General features: G+C 37.6%; 1 protein-coding gene across 1 annotated transcript in view; it reads right to left on the reverse strand.

Annotated features, from left to right (window-relative positions):
• The window catches only part of LOC128218231 (uncharacterized), a 33,535-nt gene extending 17,877 nt beyond the window's left edge, over window positions 1-15,658 (reverse strand). The window contains exons 1-2 of the mRNA XM_052925839.1: window positions 15,446-15,658; window positions 11,412-11,505 (exon numbers count right to left, since the gene is read on the reverse strand). The gene's annotated coding sequence lies outside the window, so the exon portion shown is untranslated. The remainder of the gene's footprint in view (window positions 1-11,411; window positions 11,506-15,445) is intronic.
• Between the last annotated feature and the right edge of the window lie 6,780 nt (window positions 15,659-22,438).

Below are 22,438 nucleotides of genomic sequence, written 5' to 3' on the forward strand. Positions count from 1 at the left end.
GACAAATGGCAGGTTTTCGCGCTTTCTTTAGAAGGCCGATGCATACAGGTGGCAGTTTCTCACGTTCATCCGACAGTCGTGGTCATACACACGTGGCTGATTCACACTTTAATCAAAAGGCAGATTTCATACACACTGGTGGCAGTTTTGCTCTTTCATCAGAAGGTCGAGGTCATGCACACAGGTGGCAGGTTTTCACTTATATCAGAAGGTCGAGGTCTTACATACAGGTGACAGTTTCGCACATTCACGCGATGACCGAGGTCACACCTTTACCAGATGGGCGAGGTCACACATACTGGTGGCACTCTCACACTTTCACCAGATGGCCGAGGTCATACAGACAGGTGACAGTTTCGCACATTCACGAGACGGTCGAGGTCATACATAGAAGTGGCAGTTTCACACTTTAACCAGAGATTTCGTCGACCAGACCTTCGTTATGGTCTTGCTCTACCCTTTTTCGGCAAATCCCAAAGCGTTCAAAGAATAATTTACATACGTTAAACACGCATACATAAAAAAAAATCACAAATAAGCTTGCTGACACTCTGAAGGCTACTTTTTGTATGATCTTTTTAATATTGCCTAGCCTTTATCTCAACAAAGCCTGACCGGAATTAGTTAAAGACTTGTATTGTATTTCAAATGTAGGTATACGACCCAAAAACTGCAGATGTAGATCAATATTTATCGTTAGAGTATAGCCATTAAAATCAGTATTCAATAATAATCACCCGCAAATGTGCCATATTTGTTAGTCTGTATAAGGGTTTTAATACGAAGGTATATATTTACAGCAAGCGAACAGGAGTATTTTACTTATAATTTGACTAGACCATTAATATTATCAGACAAGAGAGAGTTTATCCTGCAATGACCCAGGATATGTGCACCATCGCGCGTACGTATGCAAGTACGTGTGTGTGTGTGTGTGTGTGTGTGTGTGTGTGCGTGCGTGCGTGCGTGCGTGCGTGCGTGCGTGCGTGTGTGTAGGTACGTGTTTGTGTGGATATTGAGTGCGTGTGCGGGTACGTGTTTGTGTGGATATTGAGTGCGTGTGCAGGTACGTGTTTGTGTGGATATTGAGTGCGTGTGCAGGTACGTGTTTGTGTGGTTATTGAGTGCGTGTGCAGGTACGTGTTTGTGTTGATATTGAGTGCGTGTGCAAGAACGTGTTTTTGTAGTTATTGAGTGCATGTGCGGGTACGTGTTTGTGTCATGATTGAGTGCGTGTGCGGGTATGTGTGTGTGTGGTGGAAGAGTGTGTGTGCAGGTACGTGTGTGTGTGTGCAGATATAGAGTGCGTGTGCGGGTATGGAGATGGAGTGCCTGTTCGCCTTCGTGGAAGGGCTAAAGGAAGTGTGCATGCGGGTACGTGCGTGGGAGAGAGGAAAGGCGAGTGCGAGTACATGTGTGCGGAGATGGAGTGCGTGTACGGATACGTGTGTCTGCAAATGTATTGGGCCTGCGGGTACGTGAAAGCGGGAGAAGGAGTGCATTTGCAGATAAGTATGTGTGTGGGGATGGAGTGCGTGTGCAGGTACCAGTGTGTGTGTGGGTGTGTGAAAATTAAGTGCGTGTGCAGGAACGTGTGGGTGTGGAGATGGTGATCGTGTTCGCGTACGTTTGTATGTATGGAGATTGAGTGACGGTGTGGGTACGTGCGTGTGTATGGAGATGGAGTGCGTGTGCGCGTACCTGTTTGTATGGAGATATAGTGCGTGTGCGCGTACGTGTTTGCATAGAGTGCCCGAGCGCGTTTGTGTGTGTGTATGGTTATGGAGTGTGTGTACGCGTACGTGTGTTTATATGGAGATGGGGTATGTGTACCTGTACGTGTGAAAATAGAGATCGTGTGCGCGTACGTGTGTGTGTATGGAGATGGAGTGTCGGTGTGGGTCCGTGTGTGTATGGAGTAGGAGTGCTCGTGCGCGTATGGAGATGGAGTGCGTGTGCAAATGTGTGTGTGTTAATGGAGATGGAGTGCGTTTGCGCGTACGTGTGTGTATAAAGTGAGCATCCGCGCATACTTGTGTGTGTATGGAGATGAAGTGCGTGTGCGCGTCCGTTTCTGTGTATGGAGATGATGTTCGTGTACGTGTACGTGTCAGTGGAGAGATTGAGTGCGTGTGCGCGTACGTGTGTGGGGGGATATGGAGTGTGCGTCCGTGTGTGTGGAGGGATTGATTGCCTCTGCGCTTACGTGTGTGAATAGAGATGGAGCGCGTATGCTCGTATGTTTGTGCATTGAGATGGAGTGCGTGTGCGTGTATTTGAGTACGTATGGAGATGGAGTGCGTGTTCGCGTTCTTGTGTGCATCAAGATTGAGTGTGTGTGCAGGTACGTGTGTTTGTACGGAGATAGAGTGTCGTTGAGGTAACGTGTGTGTGTGTGTGGAGATGGATTGCGTGTGAGCGTACGTGTATGTATGGAGATGGAAATCCAGTGCGTACGTCAGTGTGTATTGAGATGGAGTGCGTGTGCGCGTACGTTTGTGTAGAGTGCGTGTGCGCGTATATGTGTGTATGCGTTTGCGTATACATGTTTGTGTATGGGGATGAAGTGCGTGTGCGAGTATGTGTGTGTTGAGATGAAGTGCGTATGCGCGTATGTGTGTATGGAGATAGAGTGCGTATGCGCGTATGTGTGTGTGTAGATGGAGTGCGTGTGAGCGTACGTAAGTGTATTGAAATAGAATGCGTGTGCGCGTGTGTGTGTATGGAGATGGAGTGCGTGTGAGCGTATGTTAGTGTATTGAAATGGAGTGCGTGTGCGCGAATGTGTGTGTCGAGATGGAGTGCGTATGCGCGTACGTAAGTGTATTGAGATGGAGTGTGTGTGAGCGTATGTGTGAATGGAGATGGAGTGCGTGTGCGTGTATGTGGTAATGGAGATGGAGTGCGTGTGCGCGTATGTGTGTGTGGAGATGGAGTGCGTGTGCGCGTACGTAAGTGTATTGAGATGGAGTGCGTGTGTGCGTACGTATGTCTGTATAAATGGAGTGTGTATGCGTTTACGTGTGTGTATGGAGATGGAGTGTGTGTGCGTGTATGTTTGTGTATGGAGATGGAATGCGTGTGCGCGTACGTATGTGTGGAGATGAAGTGCGTGTGCGGTTACGTAAGTATATTGAGAGGGAGTGAGTGTACGTATAGGTTTGTCGGGGAAATGGAGTGCGTATGCGCGTTCATGTGTCGTGTGCGGCTACGTGTATGTTTGTGTGGAGATGGAGTGCGTGTGCGGTTACGTGTGTGTGCGATGATGGAGTGCGTGTGCGCTTTCATGTGTGTGTGGAGATGGAGTGCGTGTGCGCTTACGCGTGTGTGTATGGAGATGGAGTGCGTGTGTGGTTACGTGTATGTGTGGAGATGGAGTGCGTTTGCGGTCACGTGTGTGTGTGGAGATGGAGTGCGTTTGCGGTTACGTGTGTGTGCGGTTACGCGTTTGCGGTTACGTATGTGTGTCGAGATGGAGTGCGTGTGCGGTTACGTGTATGTGTGGAGATGGAGTGCGTTTGCGGTTACGTGTGTGTGCGGTTACGCGTGTGCGGTTACGTGTATGTGTGGAGATGGAGTGCGTTTGCGGTCACGTGTGTGTGTGGAGATGGAGTGCGTTTGCGGTTACGTGTGTGTGCGGTTACGCGTTTGCGGTCACGTGTGTGTGTGGAGATGGAGTGCGTTTGTGGTTACGTGTGTGTTCGGTTACGCGTGTGCCGTTACGTGTGTGTTCGGTTACGCGTGTGCGGTTACGTGTGTGTTCGGTTACGCGTGTGCGGTTACGTGTGTGTTCGGTTACGCGTGTGCGGTTACGTGTATGTGTGTCGAGTTGGTAGTGTGTGTGCGGTTACGTGTGTTTGTGGTGATGGAGTGCGTGTGCGGTTACGTGTGTGTGTGTAGATGGAATGCGTGTGCGCGAACGTGTGTGTGTGGAGATTGAGTGCGTATGCTCGTACGTGTGTGTATGGAGATGGAGTGCGTGTGCTGTTACGTGTGTGTATGGAGATGGAGTGCGTGTGCTGTTACGTGTGTGTGGAGATGGATCGCGTGTGCGATAACGTATGTGTGTCGAGATGGAGTGCGTGTGCGGTTACGTGTTTGGGGGAAAGGTTAGCGCGTGTGCGTACGTGTGTGTAGGGAGAGGGAGTGCGTGTGCACGTTCATTTTGTACGTGTTTGTGTACATTTTCATGCGAGTGTAGTTATACGGATTTGTTCGTATATTTGACGGCATGTTTACCTTTAATATTTCATTTTTTATTTAATTACAATTTGTTGTTCTGGACTGGAACAAAAGTGTCCCCTCCGGTATTCATGAATGTTTTGAAGAATACAAATATCATTTCTACCATTTTAAGTCATTCTTAGCGCTAAATAATATTAAAATAAAAATATGTCAAACTTAAAACAGTCGGCAGTGTTATTTGTATCTTTCGAATTACGGATTTTCTCAACAAAAAAATTGTTAAGTTTAAACGTTTTTATAGGAATTATATTGGGAAGAAATCTGTAAAATTGATATTAATCACTTTAAAATCAGTTAAGTACGCCATTTTGATAAAACATTTTTTGTTTCCCTGGTGGGACTCGAACTTACATTTTCTTGGATAAAAGGCAGATACCGTTACCACTAGTGCACTTTCATCCTTTTAGACCGCTCTTTATATAACCAAATATATGCGTGTACTTAAATAATTCATTGCCGTGTGTGGTTTATAATGCTGGTAGATTTGTATATTTGATACATGTCACATTACGATTGGTGACACAATTTTTCCGATATCTTATTTTTTTTTTATTAGCACAAGATACAAGATACAGGACACAGTAATCTATATTTAAATTCGGATATATAATATTAAGAACATGATATATTTTACATGTCACCTAATCCAATATTAAACGTGACTTAAGTCAAAAAAGAAATGTGTATTTATCACATCATATCTGAACAGAAAGATAGGGTCGGCTTTAAGTGGTTATGTTCTGGTTTAAGTTAATATTTTCATATCATTGTTTGAGGACTTTACTTCATATATTTGGGATTGTTCTGAATCGGGTCGGTTAGCCTCCCCATTTCGATTTGTTGGTTTACAATTTATCAAAAACGGAAGTTATTTTAAGGAAAGTTAGTACATTAAAAAATCCTAAATAACAAATTTCAATTATTTCCGATACTCTGTGGTAATACAAATGAGAAGTGCGAAGGAGATAGAATTGTGAGGGTCTTATTCACCTTCTATGATTGGCTATAGTAGCGATCATGAACAGAAGATAACGCATTTTGAACTTTGTAATCACATTCTGTGATGTCATAAGTTGATCATGTATAGAAGATAACGCATATTGAACTTTTTAATCACATTCTGTGATGTCATAAGTTGATCATGTACAGAAGATAACGCGTTTTGAACTTTTTAATCACATTCTGTGCTGACATAAGTTGATCATGTATAGAAGATAACGCGTTTTGAACTTTTTAATCACATTCTGTGATGTCATAAGTTGATCATGTATAGAAGATAACGCGTTTTGAACTTTTTAATCACATTCTGTGCTGTCATTAGTTGATCATGTATAGAAGATAACGCGTTTTGAACTTTTTAATCACATTCTGTGATGTCATAAGTTGATCATGTATAGAAGATAACGCATTTTGAACTTTTTAATCACATTCTGTGATGTCATTAGTTGATCATGGATAGAAGATAACGCATTTTGAACTTTTTAATCACATTCTATGATGTCATAAGTTGATCATGTATAGAAGATAACGCATTTTGAACTTTTTAATCACATTCTGTGATGTCATAAGTTGATCATGTATAGAAGATAACGCGTTTTGAACTTTTTAATCACATTCTGTGATGTCATAAGTTGATCATGTATAGAAGATAACGCATTTTGAACTTTTTAATCACATTCTGTGATGTCATAAGTTGATCATGTATAGAAGATAACGCGTTTTGAACTTTTTAATCACATTCTATGATGTCATAAGTTGATCATGTATAGAAGATAACGCATTTTGAACTTTTAATCACATTCTGTGATGTCATTAGTTGATCATGAACAGAAGATAACGCATATTGAACTTTTTAATCACATTCTGTGATGTCATAAGTTGATCATGTATAGAAGATAACGCATTTTGAACTTTTTAATCACATTCTGTGATGTCAAAAGTTGATCATGTATACAAGATAACGCATTTTGAACTATTTAATCACCTTCTGTGATGGCATAAGTTGATCATGTATAGAAGATAACGCATTTTGAACTTTTTAATCACATTCTGTGATGTCATAAGTTGATCATGTATAGAAGATAACGCGTTTTGAACTTTTTAATCACATTCTGTGATGTCATAAGTTGATCATGTATAGAAGATAACGCATATTGAACTTTTTAATCACATTCTGTGATGTCATAAGTTGATCATGTATAGAAGATAACGCATTTTGAACTTTTTAATCACATTCTGTGATGTCATAAGTTGATCATGTATAGAAGATAACGCATTTTGAACTTTTAATCACATTCTGTGATGTCATAAGTTGATCATGTATACAAGATAACGCATTTTGAACTTTTTAATCACATTCTGTGATGTCATTAGTTGATCATGTATAGAAGATAACGCGTTTTGAACTTTTTAATCACATTCTGTGATGTCATAAGTTGATCATGTATACAAGATAACGCATTTTGAACTTTTTAATCACATTCTGTGATGTCATAAGTTGATCATGTATACAAGATAACGCATTTTGAACTTTTTAATCACATTCTGTGATGTCATTAGTTGATCATGTATAGAAGATAACGCGTTTTGAACTTTTTAATCACATTCTGTGATGTCATAAGTTGATCATGTATACAAGATAACGCATTTTGAACTTTTTAATCACATTCTGTGATGTCATAAGTTGATCATGTATACAAGATAACGCATTTTGAACTTTTTAATCACATTCTGTGATGTCATTAGTTGATCATGTATAGAAGATAACGCGTTTTGAACTTTTTAATCACATTCTATGATGTCATAAGTTGATCATGTATAGAAGATAACGCGTTTTGAACTTTTTAATCACATTCTATGATGTCATAAGTTGATCATGTATAGAAGATAACGCATTTTGAACTTTTTAATCACATTCTGTGATGTCATAAGTTGATCATGTATACAAGATAACGCATTTTGAACTTTTTAATCACATTCTGTGATGTCATAAGTTGATCATGTATAGAAGATAACGCATTTTGAACTTTTTAATCACATTCTGTGATGTCATAAGTTGATCATGTATACAAGATAACGCATTTTGAACTTTTTAATCACATTCTGTGATGTCATAAGTTGATCATGTATACAAGATAACGCATTTTGAACTTTTTAATCACATTCTGTGATGTCATTAGTTGATCATGTATAGAAGATAACGCGTTTTGAACTTTTTAATCACATTCTATGATGTCATAAGTTGATCATGTATAGAAGATAACGCGTTTTGAACTTTTTAATCACATTCTATGATGTCATAAGTTGATCATGTATAGAAGATAACGCATTTTGAACTTTTTAATCACATTCTGTGATGTCATTAGTTGATCATGAACAGAAGATAACGCATATTGAACTTTTTAATCACATTCTGTGATGTCATAAGTTGATCATGTATAGAAGATAACGCATTTTGAACTTTTTAATCACATTCTGTGATGTCATAAGTTGATCATGTATAGAAGATAACGCATTTTGAACTTTTTAATCACATTCTGTGATGTCATTAGTTGATCATGAACAGAAGATAACGCATTTTGAACTTTTTAATCACATTCTGTGATGTCATTAGTTGATCATGTATAGAAGATAACGCGTTTTGAACTTTTTAATCACATTCTGTGATGTCAAAAGTTGATCATGTATAGAAGATAACGCATTTTGAACTTTTTAATCACATTCTGTGATGTCATAAGTTGATCATGTATAGAAGATAACGCATTTTGAACTTTTTAATCACATTCTGTGATGTCATAAGTTGATCATGTATACAAGATAACGCATTTTGAACTTTTTAATCACATTCTGTGATGTCATAAGTTGATCATGTATACAAGATAACGCATTTTGAACTTTTTAATCACATTCTGTGATGTCATTAGTTGATCATGTATAGAAGATAACGCGTTTTGAACTTTTTAATCACATTCTATGATGTCATAAGTTGATCATGTATAGAAGATAACGCGTTTTGAACTTTTTAATCACATTCTATGATGTCATAAGTTGATCATGTATAGAAGATAACGCATTTTGAACTTTTTAATCACATTCTGTGATGTCATTAGTTGATCATGAACAGAAGATAACGCATATTGAACTTTTTAATCACATTCTGTGATGTCATAAGTTGATCATGTATAGAAGATAACGCATTTTGAACTTTTTAATCACATTCTGTGATGTCATAAGTTGATCATGTATAGAAGATAACGCATTTTGAACTTTTTAATCACATTCTGTGATGTCAAAAGTTGATCATGTATACAAGATAACGCATTTTGAACTATTTAATCACCTTCTGTGATGGCATAAGTTGATCATGTATAGAAGATAACGCATTTTGAACTTTTTAATCACATTCTGTGATGTCATAAGTTGATCATGTATAGAAGATAACGCATTTTGAACTATTTAATCACATTCTGTGATGTCATTAGTTGATCATGTATAGAAGATAACGCATTTTGAACTTTTTAATCACATTCTGTGATGTCATAAGTTGATCATGTATACAAGATAACGCATTTTGAACTATTTAATCACCTTCTGTGATGTCATTAGTTGATCATGTATACAAGATAACGCATTTTGAACTTTTTAATCACATTCTGTGATGGCATAAGTTGATCATGTATAGAAGATAACGCATTTTGAACTTTTTAATCACATTCTGTGATGTCATAAGTTGATCATGTATAGAAGATAACGCATTTTGAACTTTTTAATCACATTCTGTGATGTCAAAAGTTGATCATGTATAGAAGATAACGCATTTTGAACTATTTAATCACCTTCTGTGCTGACATAAGTTGATCATGTATAGAAGATAACGCATTTTGAACTATTTAATCACCTTCTGTGCTGACATAAGTTGATCATGTATAGAAGATAACACATTTTGAACTCAAACATTGATTAATGCCCCTGTTTTCTTTTTGTTATGTATTTTTTTCGGAATATCGGCAATATTGTAAAATAGTGAAGCTTGGAGTACGTGTTAGAGTTCGAACTGATTTGCTCAAGTCAAGTCAAGTCAAGGTTATGGTCGCACTGACCTTTATTTTAAATACGGCTTATTATTGAATTTGAAAATGTACAATGCCAGAGGTGACTCTTCTTTCTTTCTTCTTTATATATGTAAATAAAAAATTATTCTATTTATTCTATTCTATTCTATTCTATTCTATTCTATTCTATTCTATTCTAATTATTCTATTATATTCTATTATATTCTAATTATTCTATTCTATTCTATATAAGTCTAATTTGTCCCGTTCTGTCATGTTCTGAAAACATTATAATACGCTGTATGTAATGTTCTGCCTGTTTTACTAAATAAATGACAATCTTTTGCTGATTTGTATTGTGACGTTTACATTTATATCCCAAATTTGGCATTTTATTTGATTTTTGTTCAGCTTGTTTTAAGCGTGTGGTGAATTCTTTCCAGCTCCGCAACAGAGATAAAGGCAGGGAATGCTCCGATATATAACGGTCTTATATGAAACAAACAATTATCCTCTATATCTCGTTTTTTAATTGGTGGTGAAAATGACATAAAAAAGTAAGTAAGATAGAAAAAATGTGAATTGCACTTTAAGGACAATCTTTAATTATGACCAATCTTGCTTAAAAGCGGATAATGCAAAATAAGTTAGTTTAAAAATTAAAAGAACGCACTACAGTAACAAAATTAAGAAGTTTGCAGATGTCGGCTGGTCTGTTGGACCACCGAACCTATCCGGTTATTCATAGAGATTAAAGAGTAAAATAAAAACCATATTTCACTGTTTCAAACAGTGAAATAACATTTTGATGTATTTAACTGTTTTGGAAATTAGCCCGATCTCAATTCCAAATCAAACTTGAGCACAACACTCTCAAAATAGTTGTAAGAGTATATAATGTATCTACTTACACAATATGAAGAAATATGTTTACTGTTTTGTCCAATGCACGTTTTTCGACAGATTTAGGTCGGTGTGGACCGGCTACAAAATGGGTTTTGACTGACAAATAGAACTTAATGAATAGACAAGCCTTTTGAAACGAAACTAACTACTTCCTGTTTATGACTTCCTGATTGTAATGGAAGGGAACTTACCGTTTAAGCTAAGTAATGTTGTTATTTTGCTTTACTTCCACTTGATAAATAATAAAAGTACTTTCATCAAGGTCATACACACAGGTGGCAGTTTACATCTCAACCGATGGACGAGGTCACACACACACACAGGTGGCAGTTTTGCACTTTCAACCGATAATCGAGGTCATGCAAACATGTGGCAGTTTCGCACTTTCATCCGATACGAGGTCATACAAACATGTGGCAGTTTCGCACTTTCACCCGATACGAGGTCATACAAACATGTGGCATTTTCGCACTTTCACCCGATATGAGGTCATACAAACATGTGGCATTTTCGCACTTTCACCCGATGATCGAGGTCATACAGACATGTGACAGTTTTGCACTTTCACCCGATAATCGAGGACATAAAAACATGTGACAGTTTCGCCTTTTCACCCGATTATCGAGGTGATAAATCATGTGGCAGTTTTGCACTTTCTCCTGATAATCGAGGTCATACAAACATCACTAGCGGATCCAGGGGAGAAATAAATCATAACTTTCGCGCACAATGCACTATTTCTGACTCGAAATTGTTATTTTTATCTTTGGATTGTACCTGTTTTTCTTCTCTCTCCTTTACTCCATCTCTCATCTCTCTCTCTCTCTCTCTCTCTCCTTCACTCACTCTCTCTCTCTCTCTCTCTCTCTCTCTCTCTCTCTCTCTCTCTCTCTCTCTCTCTCTCTCTCCCTCTATCTATCTCCCTCTCTCTCTCTCTCTCTCTCTCTCTCTCTCTCTCTCTCTCTCTCTCTCCATACCCTCAAATGTCCTTTGTAAGAATATACAAATATTAGTTGGACTGTAGGGTGGTCGTACTCTTTATTACAAAGTATCTAAACGTTTCTATTTAAACAAGGTTTTAATAAATAAACTTAAAATTAAATTTAACTTGGAAATCAAGTCACCATTAAGGGTAATTGTGATGAATACAATTGAGGTAAAGAATTTTAAGAACTAGTTAGAAAAATTGAAGAGTATAAATCTACTTACAATAAATATGGAAAAATCTGTTTACTGTATTGTCCAATGTACGTTTATTCGACAGATTTAGTTCGGTGTAGACCGGCTGTCAGATAATTTGTGTCTGAAAAACAAAACAAAGATCAAAGATAAGCCTTTTGATAACGAAACTAACAACTTCATGTTTATATCTTCCTGATGGTAATGGAAGGGAACTAGCCGTTTAAGTTAAGTATTGTTGTTCTTTTCTTTAGGTCCCCTTGATTACTCTCATCAAGGTCATACACACAGGTGGCAGTTTGCATCTCACCCGATAAATAAAAGTACTTTATCATAACACAGGTGACAGTTTCGCACCTTCATGAGATGGCAGAGGTGCCATGAACCTATGTGATCCCCCAATTGTTAAAGTCGTACATACCCGGGACTTAACTTTCCGCATTTTAACCCAACGGCCGATGTCATACACACAGGTGGCAGTTTCGAACATTCAACGTATGGCTGAAGTCATACACACGGGTGATAATTCCGCACATTAACCCAACGGCGGAGTTCTTACTTACTTCGCATGGCCAAAGTTTAACACACATGTGGCAGTTACGCGCTTTCATGAGATGGCAGAGGTTACACATACAGGTGGAAGTCCTCACATTCATCAGCTTTTTGAGTTTTTACACAAATGTGACAGTTTATAACCTTTATCAGATGGTCAAGGTCACAAGTGGTGACAGTTTCGGAAATTCGCGCGATGGCCGAGATGATACATACAGGTGGCAGTTTCACACTTTTACCAGCTGGCCGAGGTTTCGTCGACCTGACCTTCATTATGATCATGCCCCGCTACCCCTATTCGGCAAATCTCAAAGTGTTACTTTTTGTATGATCTTCATTATAATATATTATTGCCTAGTCTTTATCACAACACAGCCTCACCGGAATTAGTTCATGTGCGTGAAGTTAGCACCGTAGCAACGCTGTATATTAATAAATGTTATTTTAGTATATAATAGGAGCTGCTCTTGGTCATGGCATCGGTCAATTGGCTGCGATTTTAGGCAGGCTCTGGGTTTTTAATATGTTTAGGCTAACACCATAGGAAATGTTCATCAACGTTTCAATAATGTTTAGTGGTGATACCTTAAAAATGAGAAAGAGGACCGCTGACACCTATACCAAAGCGTAGCCTAGGCCTCAATCTAGGTCATGGCATAGGTCAATAGGCTGCGATTTAAGGCAGTCTCTGGGTTTTTTTGATATTCTTAGGTCAATACCCTAGGCATTTTCTATCACAATTTTAATAATGTGTAGCGGTGATACCTTAAAAATGAGAAAGGGGACCCCTGACACCTATACCAGAGTGTAGCCTAGGCCTCAACCTAGGTCATGGCATAGGTAAATTGGCTGCGATGTTAGGCAGGCTCTGAGTTTTTAATACTTTTAGGTTAATATCCTAGGCATTTTCCATCAAAATATTAATCATTTGTATTGCTGATACCTTAAAAATGAGAAAGGGGACCACTGACACCAATACCACAGTGTAGCTTAGGCCTTAACATAGGTCATGGTATAGGTCAATGGGCTGCAATTTTAGGCAGGCTCAGGGTTTTTGATTCTTTTAGGTTAATACCCTAGGCATTTTCCATCAAAATTTCAATCACGTGTAGCGGTGAAACCTTAAAAATGAGAAAGGGGACCACTAACACCTATACCAGAGCCTAAGCCTTAACCTTAGTCATGGCAAAGGTTATTGGGCTGCGATTTTAGGCAATCTAAGGGGTTTTGATACATTTAGGCTTTAACAATAATAATCATATATCCATTTTTCAATATTTGTTACGGTGATACCTTAAAAATGAGAAAGGGGACCCCTGACACCTATACCACAGCGTAGCCTAGGCCTCAACCTAGGTCATGGCATAGGTCAATGGGCTGCGATTATAGGCAGTCTCAGGGTTTTTGATACTTTTAGGTTAATACCCTAGGCATTTTCTATCACAATTTCAATTATATGTAGCGGTGATACCTAAAAAATGAGAGAGGAACCACTGACATCTATACCAGAGTGTAGCCTAGGCCTCAACCTAGGTCATGGCATAGGTCAATGGGCTGCGATTTTAGACATTTATTTTAAATACGGCTTATGATGGAAATTAAGTCCATGTATGAACTGTACACGATCAGTGGTGACTGCTTCTTTCTACCTTCTCCATGTGTTAAAGTGACACTCTTATTCAAAATATATACATACACATGCATAACAGACAAACATTTTAAGTGATAAACCTTTAACTACTTCCTAAATAATGCATTTATGGAAATTATTAAATACTGATAACAAGATTGAAACCGTGTATTAAATAGCTGAAAACGCAAAAATATTAAATGATTGGTGAATGCTAAAAGGTTTACTATAATCTATTATAGTCTCATAAGGTTGAAATACCGTGTTTTTGCTCATTTCTTTCAAATTAAACTCGGCATCCTTCATAAGAACCATTGTTTTCGACATTTATTCATCCTTTTTGGGATATTAAAACAATAACATAAATTCTGGTAAATCTTAATTGGGAGTAAGAGTGCATCCTACTAGATATACTAAATAATATTCTATGCATTTCCATTCTAATTTGTCCCGTTCTGTTATGTTCTAAAACATTATTACGAATAAACTTTTATGCTATTTGTAATGTTCTGCCTTTTTTGCTAAAACAATGGCCATCTTTCGTTTTTTGTTTTGTGATTTATACATTTATACACCAAATGTAGCATTTAATTTGATTTTAAGCTGGTTTTAAGCATGCGCTAAATTCTTTTCAGCTATAATATATCAGATATAATAACGATATTACGCTGAAACAAACCATTATCTTCGATATCAATATCTTAGTTTTATTTGGTGGTAAAATGGCATAACTTAATCATTAAGTAAGAAAATGTGAATGCAACTTAAAGCGCCATGACTCATTATGACCAACATTGGTTAAAAGCGGATAATGCAAAATTGGTTAAGTTTGGAAATGGAAGAAACGCACAACGGTGACGTAATGTAGAAGCTTGCAGATGTCGGCTGGTCTATTGAACCACCGAACATTTCCAGTTTTTCATAGAGATATAAACTGTGAAATAAAATAAAAATATTGTTTTACGGTTTCAAACAGAAAAATGACATTTTGATATTTTTCACTGTCTTGAAATTAGCCTGATCTCAATTCCAAATAAAACACTTATTTAGCAGATCAAACTCAAACTTGATTATTAAAATGAAGTCAAAGAGGTATACATGCAATGTTTACATTCAAATAATGATATTATCTGTTATAAGTCTGTTTGGTACAGATTCCGGTTTTCCAAAAAAAGAGGTATGCCATTTTTGGCCTACGCTTGCTAAATAATTAACAAAAGGCGATGGAGTTTCAACATTTAAATGTCTTCATAGCTTCATGGTCGATCCGTATTTATCAGAGTTTTGTACGTCAAATGTCGAGTTCATGTGTCAACATTGAAGGATAAGGCCTAAAGAAAATGTTTGTTTCGAGTAACCCAACCCTACCAAATAAAAGCCGATTATCATAGCAATTTGTTTCATAAACAAAAACTTTCCATCATCAGCACATTCTCTTTAAACATTAACTGTCATTAATTTGTGACAGAATAAAGCTCCATAACAACAGCAATATATGGGTGACATTTGTAATATAAATTGCTATAAGCATGAAAATGATCTTTACATTTAAAAGTGTATATGAATAAAAAAATGAATATCTACCTACCCAACATTTTTTTTTATCTTACCCTAAACAAACACATGTTTGGCCTAAACAAGTATGTGTTGGTTTATAGGAGGCATATACAATGCTTTAGACCAAATATTGACCGCGACGGCCACCCGGCTCATTCACTTTGTTACGAATAATCTATATTGAAGTTCTTAAACACAAATGTTAAACAAATACTCTTATAGGGAAGTTCTCCATTTTTGACCGATTTTTTTAATCGTAATATTTGGGTCAAGTAATTTGAGAAATAGCTGTAAGAATTATAGATCAGATAATGTATCTACTTACACAATATGGAGAAATATGTTTACTGCATTGTCCAATTACCGTTTTCCGACAGATTAAGTTCGGTGTGGACAGGATACCAAATGAATTTTATCCGAAAAACAAAACTTCATGAACTTACCAACGAAACTAATAACTTCCTGTTTATAACTTTGTGATTGTAATGGAAGAGAACTAAACGTCTAAGTTTTAGTAATGTTATTCTTTTGCTTTACTTCCCCTTGATAAATGATAAAAGTTCTTTCATCAAGGTTATATACAAAGGTGGCAGTTTTGCACTTACACCCGATGAAGGAAGTCATACACACAGGTTATAGTTCCGCACTTTAACCCAACGACCGATGTCAAACACACATGTGGCTGTATCGTACAGTCGTTCGAAGGCCGATGTCATACACACATGTGGCTGTTTCGTGCAATCGTTCGAAGGCCGATGTCATACACACATGTGGCTGTATCGTACAATCGCTCGAATGCCGATGTTATACGCATAGGTGGCAGTATCGTACAGTCGTTCGAAGACCGATGTCATACACACATGTGGCAGTATCGTACAGTCGTTCGATGGCCGATGTCATACACACAGGTGGCAATTTCTCATTTACACCCGATGCAGTAGGTCATACACACAGGTGGCAGTTTCGCACGTCTAGTCGATGGCCGAGGTCGTACACACAGGTGGCAGTTTCAAACTTTCACACGATGGCCGAGGTCGTACACACATCTTTCATGTTCGAAGATTTATCCAATGCCCGCAGACATACACACAGGTGCCTGTATTGTACATGTACACGACGGCCGAGGTCGTACATACAGATGGCAGTTTCGCACTTTCACCCGATGGCCGAGGTTATGCACACAGGTTGAAGTTTCGAATATTTACCCGTTGGCCGAAGTAGCAGTTTTTCACTTTTACCCGGTCATTCACACAGTTTGCACTTTCATCAAATGGCCTAGGTCATACACACAGGTAGCAGTTTTGCACTTTCACCAGACGGCCGAGTTTTTACACAGGTGGTTGTGATAGGTTTTCATGCAATGACATTTTTGCACTTTCAATCAATGGCTGAAATCAAACAAAGATGAGATGGTTTCGCATAGTCACTCGATGGCCGACCACACAGATGACATTTTTACACTTTCACCCGACGGCCAAAGTAATTGGCAGTTCCTTACTTTGATCTGATGTCAAAAGTCATAGACACGGGTGGCAGTTTCGCTCTTTCATAAGATGGCCAAGGTCATACACGCAGGATGCAGATACGCACTTTCATCAAATGTTTTTAAAATCCAGGTTGCAGTTTCTTAATTTAAAATGATGACCGAATTTCAACAAATAGTCAGTTTCCCATTGTCACCCGACGGTCGATGTTATTCACAAATTCGGTAGTTTCGCAGTTTCACGATACGGCCGAGTTTATACACACAAATGGCAGTTTCGCACTTTCACCCGATGGCCGATGTCATACACAGAGTTGGCAGTTTTGCATTTCAATCTTTATTTAAAGTCGGTTACAAGAAACATTAGCTCAATAAACTATTTTCTGATTTCACGTATGTGTTTATATTTATAGCCAAAATAAGGCATTTGATTTGATTTGTTTCTGCTTGTTTTGACCATGAAATGAATTCTTTCCAGTTCTGCAAGAGAAATAAAAGCAGAGGATACTTCGATACCATATGATGATCTAATACTAAAAGAACAATTATCGTCTCTTATCTTATTTTTGTTTAAAATTGGTGGTGGAAATGCCATGAGAATTCCTCAAGTAAGAAAGAGAAGAGCATTTTAAGAGCCTTGTCTCATTATGACCAATATTGATTAAGAGTGGATAATGCAAAATTAGTAAAGTTTCAACACTGAAACATAACATATTATTTAACCGGTTATCGAAATTGCAACTAGCATACATGGTTGACACCGATCGACTATAAAAGGTGTATATCATGAAATTTGATATCCAGTATTCTAAATATCTGTGTCCACTTCACAGACAATTGATATGACATAACTCAATATATGCCTGTATTTCTATTGCACTATTGAAAACAGTTTTAACATTACTTTAATTTTAAATTTTCTTTCAAAAGCACACGCAAACACACACAAGCACGCACACACGTACACACACACATACTCATATCGTGATAAAATATTAACTTATTGTGCACTTTGGGATAAAAAAAAAAAACTTTGCCTAATGATACATATGAATGTTTACGTAAAAAAATAAAAAAAGTGTGTTAATTAAACAGTATGGGTATTTCATGTCATATAAGCGCAGCCCTTTAAATGCTTTTGTGGGTATTTCATGTCATATAAACGCAGCATTTCATTTGACCCAGAGGGTATTTCATGTCATATAAACGCAGCACTTCATCTACCTCTGCGGGTATTCCATGTCATATAAACGCAGCACATCATTTGCCACTGTGGATATGTCATGTGATATAAACGCAGCACTTCATTTGTTTCTATAAACCCAACACTTCATTATCCCCTGTAAGTAGTTCATGTCATATAAACGCAGCACTTTATTATCCCCTATGGGTATTTCATGTCATATAAACGCAGTACTTCATTTGCCCCTGAGGTTCTGAATATGCCAGTGTTTTACAGTGAATTCTTAACAAGGAAACAAAATAAAGGAAGGAAATTCTTATGGATAAAATTTTATTTATTTTGTCAAACTTTCTGAAAAATTCTTTGCGGAGTGTTTCTACAAAGTAATTAAATGTTTGCAGTACTAAGATAATGTCTGATTTAACAATTTCGTTTACAAGTTTACCTATTTGGTATTTCTTAAAGGCTAATATGCTTTCAAAACTGCTTTCATTTTATTAAAAGCTATCGCATTCCTATTTCAGCTGATACTTTAGACGTTATTAATTGTAAGAAGAGTGGTATTAAATTATAAGGCAGTTTTATATGATCCATCATTATGTCTCATGTTCTTTTCAACTGTTTATGCATTTTAGCAACCCTATTCAATGGTCTCAAGTATCATAATTATAAACGCTTACAAAAATATACCCCAGGAGCAAATTATCCTAAATAGCATATAAATGCATATTTTAATGAATGCATGATACATGTTTTATATGAACTTAACATAAAAATGCAAAATAATCATTTCAAAATCAAGGTTAAAACCATGTTAATGTAAAATGCAAGTATGACGAAAAGCGACAGCGTTATAACCTATTCCTTTATTTTATTTGAAGAAAGAAAAAAATGCTTAATAATTTGACTATATAGCATAGCTGTTTCGATACTTTAAGTAAAAATAACCGAACAGCTCTACTGGAGCGCATCAAGTGCTTAACAAGCTATTATAAAATAATTTAGTGAGTTTCATGTAAGCTTATCGAACCGTAAGTATCATTTCTCAAGTAAAAACCTAATGTGTTCACCAGCATATCGAAAACCAAAATATTACTATTAGTCACATCTGTATCCCTATTGTTGGTTAAGTCAAGCCAACCCAGAATCAAACAAGCCCAGGGTGGGCTTTAAAAAGGTCAAGCAAAGGCTCGTTCAACCACATTTTGACTACCTTTAACCTTAAAATGGCATACAGTAATTACAGACAGAACGTTTCGGGGCCAACTGTGAGTCCATTTTCGGTTCTACATTAAGTCTTAGTATACCTGATGTCGAAAGTACTACAGGAGGGCGTTTCGACATCCAGTCTAGGTATAACTGATGTCTACAGTACTATAGGATGGTATTTCTACAGCCTGTCTAGGTATACCTGGTGTCAACAGGACTACAGGAGGGCATTTCTACATCCAGTCTTGGTATACCTGATGTTTACAGTACTACAGGGGGGCTTTTCTACATCCAGTCTAGGTATACCTGGTGTCGACAGCACTACAGTAGGGCGTTTCAACATCCAGTCTAGGTATACCTGATGTCAACAGTACTACAAGAGGGCTTTTCTACATCCTGTCAATATATACCTGATGTCGACAGTACTAGAGGAGGCGTATCTACATCCAGTCTAGGTATAACTGATGTCAACAGTACTACAGGAGGGCATGTCACATCCAGTCTATGTATACTTGATGTCGACAGTACTACAGGAGGACGTTTCTACATCCAGTCTAGGTATACCTGATCTCAACAGTACTACAGGAGGACGTTTCTACATCCAGTCTAGGTATACCTGATCTCAACAGTACTACAGGAGGACGTTTCTACATCCAGTCTAGGTATACCTGATCTCAACAGTACTACAGGAGGACGTTTCTACATCCAGTCTAGGTATACCTGATATCAACAGTACTACATGAAGACGTTTCTACATCCAGTCTAGGTATACCTGATATCAACAGTACTACAGGAGGACGTTTCTACATCCAGTCTAGGTATACCTGATCTCAACAGTACTACATGAAGACGTTTCTACATCCAGTCTAGGTATACCTGATCTCAACAGTACTACAGGAGGACGTTTCTACATCCAGTCTGTGTATACTTGATGTCGACAGTACTACAGGAGGACGTTTCTACATCCAGTCTAGGTATACCTGATATCAACAGTACTACAGGAGGGCATTTCTACATCCAGTCTAGGTATACCTGATATCAACAGTACTACAGGAGGACGTTTCTACATCCAGTCTAGGTATACCTGATCTCAACAGTACTACAGGAGGTCTCTGCTACATCTAGTGTAAAGTCCAGAGTGGGTCCTTTGTTCAAAATCATATCCCTTGATTCTCAAAGTGTACCAAGTATCAAAGTTTTAACCCGATGTGCTCATTTCCCTCTCCAAATATGACCAGACTACATCAAAAAGACCCTTTTAACAACTTCATAGTTTTATGGTTGATCCGTATTGAAATGGGTTTGTAGGCAAAGGTCGAGATCCATTTTTGGTCTTTTTGAAACATAGAATTTGAGTACAAGTCATTTAAGATAGAATTGAACAGTATATAATTATCTACTCACATAGTATGAAGAAATCAGTTAATTGTATTGTCCAATGCCAAAAAATTGTCTGAAAATTAGAACTTTAGTCGTAAAGACAACCCTTTTGAAACGACTTGTTTATAACGTCCTGATTATGATGACAGGGGACCTACAGTTGGAGCCAAGTAATGTTATTCGCTTGCTTAACTTCACCTTGATAAAATATTAAACCTTCAAACAAGTACGAATCATACACACAGGTAGCGTTTAAAGTTAATTTTGGTACTGTGTAAAGGGCATTTTTTAACTATTGGAGACTAGGAGAATTAAAGTGGAGCATTGCGCAACTGTTTCTAGTTTTCAGGTCCCTACAGCCGTGGGGTTTCTAATTTGCCTTTTTTTATAAACCTGGATCATTGCGATACAGACGGATCAAGGTCAATGGTTAGATTCCCCGTGTTCAAACATACCATATATAAGGACTGTGGGTTTCACGAATATATTGTGTATTTTGGTCAATGAACATTTGTTTACTGGTATTGTTGAAGAAATAACATAGGTGTTGTAGTTTTCCCGAAGGTACGTTCTGTGGTTTTTGATAATTTAACATTGATTATTGAACCATAATAATTATTTCCAATCATTTGATGTTGTCAGTTATCATTGTTAATCAAGAGTATATATAACTGATTACCTACTTAGTTTTTGGGACAAGGCAGTCCGAGAAAAGTTTTAATATGTGTTGATTTAAAGAAGCGTGGCTTAGCTAGCTTAGGAATAAACGTTACACCTTAAACCGATAGCCGAGGTCATACCAGGGGCTGGCCAAGAATTTGACGTCTTTGGGGGCGTAACATATGGGGGTAACATTTTGAATTGCACCCCTCCCTCAGAACCAATATTGATCAGGATAAAAGTGTTGATATTGAGTGTAGGGTTATCTCCAAAAAATAGTATCCAATTTCTTGTTCGAAATGGTCCTTTTTGATATATTTTAATAATTGTTTCCACTACATTGTGTATATTGAAATAACAAAGTAAACTTGGACAGTTAAAGTGTTTTGCGCGCGCCGGGAAAAATAACGGGGGATTCTCTCACGCCAGGGCAAGCACTATGATTCATCGACACCTGGGCTATACACATTGATTCACCGAAACCAGGGTAATACACAAGAAACGTTCTGAAACAAGGGCTCTACATAGTGATGGGCTCACACCAGAGCAATCCACAATGATTCACCGACGCCAGGGCAATACAAAGGGGATGCTCCGACGCCAGTGCAATACACTGATTTACCGACACCAGAACAATTCATAGTGGAAAAGCATTCAACTTCATTTCGACAGGATGGAAATAACCTCCCACTTTACTTAAACAGGGTTGAAAAAACCCATCAAAAATCCATGGGATGTTTCGTACGGCTTCCGGCTATTATATGTAACACATAGTAATACTCTTATTCTTATTCTAAAGCATTGTTTTATTATTATTATCTAAAACAATAAAGAAACAATAACAAACTCAAACTCAGACAATATCATTCATTTTTTTTATAATAAATCCCTAGAATCGCGCAGCAGGATACCCATATCTGAGATCTTATAGACGGCAGACTGCAAGAAAGATTAAGATCAATGCATATAAGTTGTGAAATATACACGGACATGGGAGAGTGGTAGTCACTTTAAGAAGGCTTAACCGTTTGCGTTTAATGTGAGTGATTTATGTTTCTTGGTCTCTACTTCAACGAAGAGAGCAAACAAATATGTACATTTGATGGTCGTTATGTTGAATGAAAGAATATGAATCCATACTACAAAAGAAGTTACATTCACAAGCCATGTGTTCAAAAATCAAATATAAACCCGATTTAGAGGCAGCTCTTTTTCAAGGATTGTCACCACAATATCTTAAAAGCGAATCAACCAAAGGCAAATGAATTACCAAAAAGAAACACCTGAAGCTGCCCGTGACCAGACGAGGACATATTTGGCTACGTTTTGCATGAACTGGTGTATTCCGTTCTTTTGCGTTTGGTTGGGGTCATATTCTGCCACGTTTCGTATAAATTGTGCAT

Source organism: Mya arenaria, chromosome 14, assembly GCF_026914265.1.
Source record: "Mya arenaria isolate MELC-2E11 chromosome 14, ASM2691426v1".
In the NCBI taxonomy this organism is placed as follows: domain Eukaryota; kingdom Metazoa; phylum Mollusca; class Bivalvia; order Myida; family Myidae; genus Mya; species Mya arenaria.